This window comes from Cetorhinus maximus, chromosome 2, assembly GCF_964194155.1.
Source record: "Cetorhinus maximus chromosome 2, sCetMax3.hap1.1, whole genome shotgun sequence".
Lineage (NCBI taxonomy): Eukaryota > Metazoa > Chordata > Chondrichthyes > Lamniformes > Cetorhinidae > Cetorhinus > Cetorhinus maximus.
This window is the reverse complement of record NC_135880.1, coordinates 7,987,200-7,995,322: the sequence shown is the minus strand read 5'-3', so window position 1 is coordinate 7,995,322 and position 8,123 is coordinate 7,987,200. Positions and strand designations below refer to the sequence as shown.

At 62.6% G+C, this 8,123-nt stretch overlaps 1 protein-coding gene across 1 annotated transcript in view; it reads left to right on the top strand.

Annotated features, from left to right (window-relative positions):
• Positions 1-8,123, top strand: part of LOC144692089 (uncharacterized) — a 981,581-nt gene that overhangs the window by 602,165 nt on the left and 371,293 nt on the right. The gene's annotated exons all lie outside the window — the stretch shown is intronic.

Below are 8,123 nucleotides of genomic sequence, written 5' to 3'. Positions count from 1 at the left end.
ACTGGGTGTTGGACTGGGTGCTAGACTGGTTGTTGGACTGGGTGTTGGGTGTTGGACTGGGTGCTGGACTGGGTGTTGGACTGGGTGCTGGGTGTTGGACTGGGTGCTGGACGGGGAGCTGGACTGGGTGCTGGACTGGGTGTTGGACTGGGTGCTGGGTTTTGGACTGGGTGCTGGACTGGGTGCTGGACTGTGTGTTGGACTGGGTGCTGGGTGTTGGACTGGGTGCTGGACTGGGTGCTGGGTGTTGGACTGTGTGCTGGACTGGGTGTTGGACTGGGTGGTGGGTGTTGGACTGGGTACTGGACTGGGTGTTGGACTGGGTGCTAGACTGGGTGTTGGACTGGGTGTTGGGTGTTGGACTGGGTGCTGGACTGGGTGTTGGACTGGGTGCTGGGTGTTGGACTGGGTGCTGGACGGGGAGCTGGACTGGGTGCTGGACTGGGTGTTGGACTGGGTGCTGGGTTTTGGACTGGGTGCTGGACTGGGTGCTGGACTGTGTGTTGGACTGGGTGCTGGGTGTTGTACTGGGTGTTGGACTGGGTGCTGGGTGTTAGACTGGGTGCTGGACTGGGTGTTGGGTGTTAGACTGGGTGTTGGGCTGGGTGCTGGACTGGGTGCTGGGTGCTGGACTCGGTGCTGGGTGTTGGACTGGCTGCAGGGTGTTGGATTGGGTGCTGGATTGGGTGCTGGACTGGGTGCTGGGTGCTGGACTGGGTGGTGGATTGGGTGCTGGGTGCTGGACTGGGTGCTGGACTGGGTGCTGGGTGCTGGGTGTTGGACTGGGTGCTGGGTGTTGGACTGGGTGCAGGGTGTTGGATTGGGTGCTGGATTCGGTGCTGGACTGGGTGCTGGGTGCTGGACTGTGTGCTTGACTGGGTCCTGGGTGCTGGGTGTTGGACTGGGTGCTGGGTGCTGGGTGTTGGACTGGGTGTTGGACTGGGATCTGGGTGTTGGGCTGGGTGCTGGGTGCTGGACTGGGTGCTGGACTGGGTGATGGGTGTTGGGTGTTAGACTGGGTGCTGGGTGCTGGACTGGGTGCTGGGTGTTGGACTGGGTGCTGGACTGGGTGCTGGGTGTTGGACTGGGTGCTGGACTGCGTGCTGGTCTGGGTGTTGGACTGGGTGCTGGGTGCTGGACTGGGTGCTGGGTGTTGGACTGGGTGCTGGACTGGGTGCTGGACTGGGTGTTGGACTGGGTGATGGGTGCTGGACTGGGTGCTGGGTGTTGGACTGGGTGCTGGACTGGGTGCTTGACTGGCTGCTGGGTGTTGGACTGGGTGCTGGACTGGGTGCTGGACTGAGTGTTGGACTGGGTGGGTGCTGGACTGGGTGTTGGACTGGGTGCTGGGTGCTGGGTGTTGGACTGGGTGTTGGACTGGGTGCTGGGTGCTGGACTGGGTGCTGGGTGTTAGACTGGGTGCTGGGTGCTGGACTGGGTGCTGGGTGCTGTACTGGGTGTTGGACTGGGTGCTGGGTGTTAGACTGGGTGCTGGACTGGGTGTTGGGTGTTAGACTGGGTGTTGGACTGGGTGCTGGACTGGGTGCTGGGTGCTGGACTCGGTGCTGAACTCGGTGCTGGACTGGGTGCTGTGTGTTGGACTGGGTGCTGGACTGGGTGCTGGGTGCTGGACTGCATGCTGGGTGCTGGATTGGGTGTTGGACTGGGTGCTGGGTGCTGGACTGGGTGCTGGGTGCTGGACTGGGTGTTGGACTGGGTGCTGGGTGGTGGACTGGGTGCCGGGTGCTGGACTGGGTGCTGGGTGCTGGACTGGGTGCTGGGTGCTGGATTGGGTGTTGGACTGGCTGCTGGGTGCTGGACTGGGTGCTGGACTGGGTGTTGGACTGGGTGCTGGGTGCTGGACTGGGTGCTGAACTCGGTGCTGGACTGGGTGCTGTGTGTTGGACTGGCTGCTGGACTGGGTGCTGGGTGCTGGACTCGGTGCTGAACTCGGTGCTGGACTGGGTGCTGTGTGTTGGACTGGGTGCTGGATGTTGGATTGGGTGTTGGACTGGGTGCTGGGTGCTGGACTCGGTGCTGAACTCGGTGCTGGACTGGGTGCTGTGTGTTGGACTGGGTGCTGGACTGGGTGCTGGGTGCTGGACTGGGTGTTGGACTGGGTGCTGGGTGCTGGACTGGGTGCCGGGTGCTGGAATGGGTGCTGGGTGCTGGACTGGGTGCTGGGTGCTGGATTGGGTGTTGGACTGGCTGCTGGGTGCTGGACTGGGTGCTGGACTGGGTGTTGGACTGGGTGCTGGGTGCTGGACTGGGTGCCGGGTGCTGGACTGGGTGCTGGGTGTTGGACTGGGAGCTGGGTTTTGGACTGGGTGCCGGGTTTTGGACTGGGTGCAGGATGTTTGACTGGGTGCCGGGTGTTGGACTGGCTGCCGGGTGTTGGACTTGGTGCCGGGTTTTGGGCTGGGTGCTGGATGTTGATCCTGGTGCTGGATGAAGGACTGGATGCAGGATGTCGGAATGAGTATTGGACTGGGTGCTGGATGTTTGACTGGGTACAGGATGATTGACTGGGTGCTGGACTGGGTGCAGGATGTTGGAATGGGTGCTGGGTGTTGGTCTGGGTGCTGGACTGGGTGCTGGGTGCTGGACTGGGTGCTGGACTGGGTGCTGGACTGGGTGCTGGGTGCTGGGTGTTGGACTGGGTGCTGGGTGTTGGACTGGGTGCAGGGTGTTGGATTGGGTGCTGGATTGGGTGCTGGACTGGGTGCTGGGTGCTGGACTGGGTGCTTGACTGGGTGCTGGGTGCTGGGTGTTGGACTGGGTGCTGGGTGCTGGGTGTTGGACTGGGTGTTGGACTGGGATCTGGGTGTTGGGCTGGGTGCTGGGTGCTGGACTGGGTGCTGGACTGGGTGATGGGTGTTGGGTGTTAGACTGGGTGCTGGACTGGGTGCTGGACTGGGTGCAGGATGCTGGGTGTAGGACTGGGTGCTGGGTGTTGGACTGGGTGCTGGGTGCTGGGTGCTGGATTGGGTGCTGGGTGCTGGGTGTTGGACTGGGTGCTGGGTGATGGGTGTTGGACTGGGTGCCGGACTGGGTGCTGGGTGTTGGACTGGGTGCTGGGTGCTGGGTGCTGGATTGGGTGCTGGGTGCTGGGTGTTGGACTGGGTGCTGGGTGATGGGTGTTGGACTGGGTGCTGGGTGCTGGACTGGGTGTTGGACTGGGTGCTGGACTGGGTGCTGGACTGGGTGCTGGACTGGGTGTTGGACTGGGTGTTGGACTGGGTGCTGGAAAGGGTGCTGGGTGTTGGACTGGGTGCTGAACTGGGTGTTGGAGTGGGTACTGGACTGGGTGTAGGACAGGGTGTTGGGTGTTGGACTGGGTGCTGGACTGGGTGTTGGACTGGGTGCTGGGTGTTGGACTGGGTGTTGGACTGGGTGCTGGCTGCTGGACTGGGAGCTGGACTGGGTGCTGGGTGTTGGACTGGGTGCTGGACTTGGTGCTGGACTGGGTGCTGGGTTGTGGTCAGGGTGCTGGGTGCTGGACTGGGTGCTGGGTGCTGGGTGTTGTATTGGGTGCTGGACTGGGTGCTGGGTGCTGGGTGGTGGACTGGATGCTGGACTGGGTGCTGGCTGCTGTACTGGGAGCTGGACTGGGTGCTGGGTGTTGGACTGGGTGCTGGACTTGGTGCTGGACTGGGTGCTGGGTTGTAGTCAGGGTGCTGGGTGCTGGACTGGGTGCTGGGTGCTGGGCTGGGTGTTGGACTGGCTGCTGGGTGTTGGACTGGGTGCTGGACTGGGTGCTGGGTGTTGGACTGGGTGCTGGGTGTTGGATTGGGTGCTGGACTGGGTGTTGGACTGGGTGTTGGACTGGGTGCTGGACTGGGTGTTGGACTGGCTGCTGGGTGTTGGACTGGGTGCTGAGTGCTGGACTGGGTGCTGGACTGGGTGCTGGGTGTTGGACTGGGTGCTGGGTGCTGGACTGGGTGCTGGACTGGGTGCTGGACTGGGTGTTGGACTGGCTGCTGGGTGTTGGACTGGGTGCTGGGTGCTGGGCCTGGTGTTGGACTGGCTGCTGGGTGTTGGACTGGGTGCTGGACTGGGTGCTGGACTGGGTGTTGGACTGGGTGCTGGAGTGGGTGTTGGACTGGCTGCTGGGTGTTGGACTGGGTGCTGGGTGCTGGGCTGGGTGTTGGACTGGCTGCTGTGTGTTGGACTGGGTGTTGGACTGGGTGCTGGATGCTGGACTGGGTGCTGGGTGTTGGACTGGGTGCTGGACTGGGTGCTGGGTGTTGGACTGGGTGCTGGACTGGGTGCTGGACTGGGTGTTGGACTGGGTGCTGGGTGCTGGACTGGGTGCTGGGTGCTGGACTGGGTGCTGGACTGGGTGCTGGGTGTTGGACTGGGTGTTGGACTGAGTGTTGGACTGGGTGCTGGGTGCTGGACTGGGTGCTGGAACTGGGTGTTGGACTGGGTGCTGGGTGTTGGACTGAGTGTTGGACTGGGTGCTGGGTGCTGGACTGGGTGTTGGACTGGGTGCTGGGTGCTGGACTGGGTGCCGGGTGCTGGACTGGGTGCTGGGTGTTGGACTGGGTGCTGGGTTTGGACTGGGTGCCGGGTTTTGGACTGGGTGCAGGATGTTTGACTGGGTGACGGGTGTTGGACTGGCTGCCGGGTGTTGGACTTGGTGCTGGGTTTGGGCTGGGTGCTGGATGTTGATCCTGGTGCTGGATGAAGGACTGGACGCAGGATGTTGGAATGAGTATTGGACTGGGTGCTGGATGTTTGACTGGGTACAGGATGATTGACTGGGTGCTGGACTGGGTGCAGGATGTTGGAATGGGTGCTGGGTGTTGGTCTGGGTGCTGGACTGGGTGCTGGGTGCTGGACTGGGTGCTGGGTGTTGGACTGGCTGCAGGGTGTTGGATTGGGTGCTGGATTGGGTGCTGGACTGGGTGTTGGGTGCAGGACTACGTGCTGGACTGGGTGCTGGACTGGGTGCTGGGTGCTGGGTGTTGGAATGGGTGCTAGGTGCTGGACTGGGTGCTGGTTGCTGGGTGTTGGACTGGGTGTTGGACTGGGTGCAGGGTGTTGGGCTGGGTGCTGGACTGGGTGTTGGACTGGGTGCTGGACTGGGTGTTGGACTGGGTGCTGGACTGGGTGTTGGACTGGGTGCTGGGTGTTGGACTGGGTGCTGGACTGGGTGTTGGACGGTGCTGTGTGTTGGACTGGGTGCTGGACTGGGTGTTGGACTGGGTGTTGGACAGTGCTGCGTGTTGGACTGGGTGCTGGACTGGGTGCTGGACTGGGTGCTTGGTGCTGGACTGGGTACTGGACTGGGTGTTGGACTGGGTGCTGGACTGGGTGTTGGACAGTGCTGCATGTTGGACTGGGTGCTGGACTGGGTGTTGGACTGGGTGCTGGACTGGATGCTGGGTGCTGGACTAGGTACTGGACTGGGTGTTCGACTGGGTGCTGGACTGGGTGTTGGACTGGGTGCTGGACTGGGTGTTGGACTGGGTGCTGGGTGTTGGACTGTGTGCTGGACTGGGTGTTGGACTGGGTGGTGGGTGTTGGACTGGGTACTGGACTGGGTGTTGGACTGGGTGCTAGACTGGTTGTTGGACTGGGTGTTGGGTGTTGGACTGGGTGCTGGACTGGGTGTTGGACTGGGTGCTGGGTGTTGGACTGGGTGCTGGACGGGGAGCTGGACTGGGTGCTGGACTGGGTGTTGGACTGGGTGCTGGGTTTTGGACTGGGTGCTGGACTGGGTGCTGGACTGTGTGTTGGACTGGGTGCTGGGTGTTGGACTGGGTGCTGGACTGGGTGCTGGGTGTTGGACTGTGTGCTGGACTGGGTGTTGGACTGGGTGGTGGGTGTTGGACTGGGTACTGGACTGGGTGTTGGACTGGGTGCTAGACTGGGTGTTGGACTGGGTGTTGGGTGTTGGACTGGGTGCTGGACTGGGTGTTGGACTGGGTGCTGGGTGTTGGACTGGGTGCTGGACGGGGAGCTGGACTGGGTGCTGGACTGGGTGTTGGACTGGGTGCTGGGTTTTGGACTGGGTGCTGGACTGGGTGCTGGACTGTGTGTTGGACTGGGTGCTGGGTGTTGTACTGGGTGTTGGACTGGGTGCTGGGTGTTAGACTGGGTGCTGGACTGGGTGTTGGGTGTTAGACTGGGTGTTGGGCTGGGTGCTGGACTGGGTGCTGGGTGCTGGACTCGGTGCTGGGTGTTGGACTGGCTGCAGGGTGTTGGATTGGGTGCTGGATTGGGTGCTGGACTGGGTGCTGGGTGCTGGACTGGGTGGTGGATTGGGTGCTGGGTGCTGGACTGGGTGCTGGACTGGGTGCTGGGTGCTGGGTGTTGGACTGGGTGCTGGGTGTTGGACTGGGTGCAGGGTGTTGGATTGGGTGCTGGATTCGGTGCTGGACTGGGTGCTGGGTGCTGGACTGTGTGCTTGACTGGGTCCTGGGTGCTGGGTGTTGGACTGGGTGCTGGGTGCTGGGTGTTGGACTGGGTGTTGGACTGGGATCTGGGTGTTGGGCTGGGTGCTGGGTGCTGGACTGGGTGCTGGACTGGGTGATGGGTGTTGGGTGTTAGACTGGGTGCTGGGTGCTGGACTGGGTGCTGGGTGTTGGACTGGGTGCTGGACTGGGTGCTGGGTGTTGGACTGGGTGCTGGACTGCGTGCTGGTCTGGGTGTTGGACTGGGTGCTGGGTGCTGGACTGGGTGCTGGGTGTTGGACTGGGTGCTGGACTGGGTGCTGGACTGGGTGTTGGACTGGGTGATGGGTGCTGGACTGGGTGCTGGGTGTTGGACTGGGTGCTGGACTGGGTGCTTGACTGGCTGCTGGGTGTTGGACTGGGTGCTGGACTGGGTGCTGGACTGAGTGTTGGACTGGGTGGGTGCTGGACTGGGTGTTGGACTGGGTGCTGGGTGCTGGGTGTTGGACTGGGTGTTGGACTGGGTGCTGGGTGCTGGACTGGGTGCTGGGTGTTAGACTGGGTGCTGGGTGCTGGACTGGGTGCTGGGTGCTGTACTGGGTGTTGGACTGGGTGCTGGGTGTTAGACTGGGTGCTGGACTGGGTGTTGGGTGTTAGACTGGGTGTTGGACTGGGTGCTGGACTGGGTGCTGGGTGCTGGACTCGGTGCTGAACTCGGTGCTGGACTGGGTGCTGTGTGTTGGACTGGGTGCTGGACTGGGTGCTGGGTGCTGGACTGCATGCTGGGTGCTGGATTGGGTGTTGGACTGGGTGCTGGGTGCTGGACTGGGTGCTGGGTGCTGGACTGGGTGTTGGACTGGGTGCTGGGTGGTGGACTGGGTGCCGGGTGCTGGACTGGGTGCTGGGTGCTGGACTGGGTGCTGGGTGCTGGATTGGGTGTTGGACTGGCTGCTGGGTGCTGGACTGGGTGCTGGACTGGGTGTTGGACTGGGTGCTGGGTGCTGGACTGGGTGCTGAACTCGGTGCTGGACTGGGTGCTGTGTGTTGGACTGGCTGCTGGACTGGGTGCTGGGTGCTGGACTCGGTGCTGAACTCGGTGCTGGACTGGGTGCTGTGTGTTGGACTGGGTGCTGGATGTTGGATTGGGTGTTGGACTGGGTGCTGGGTGCTGGACTCGGTGCTGAACTCGGTGCTGGACTGGGTGCTGTGTGTTGGACTGGGTGCTGGACTGGGTGCTGGGTGCTGGACTGGGTGTTGGACTGGGTGCTGGGTGCTGGACTGGGTGCCGGGTGCTGGAATGGGTGCTGGGTGCTGGACTGGGTGCTGGGTGCTGGATTGGGTGTTGGACTGGCTGCTGGGTGCTGGACTGGGTGCTGGACTGGGTGTTGGACTGGGTGCTGGGTGCTGGACTGGGTGCCGGGTGCTGGACTGGGTGCTGGGTGTTGGACTGGGAGCTGGGTTTTGGACTGGGTGCCGGGTTTTGGACTGGGTGCAGGATGTTTGACTGGGTGCCGGGTGTTGGACTGGCTGCCGGGTGTTGGACTTGGTGCCGGGTTTTGGGCTGGGTGCTGGATGTTGATCCTGGTGCTGGATGAAGGACTGGATGCAGGATGTCGGAATGAGTATTGGACTGGGTGCTGGATGTTTGACTGGGTACAGGATGATTGACTGGGTGCTGGACTGGGTGCAGGATGTTGGAATGGGTGCTGGGTGTTGGTCTGG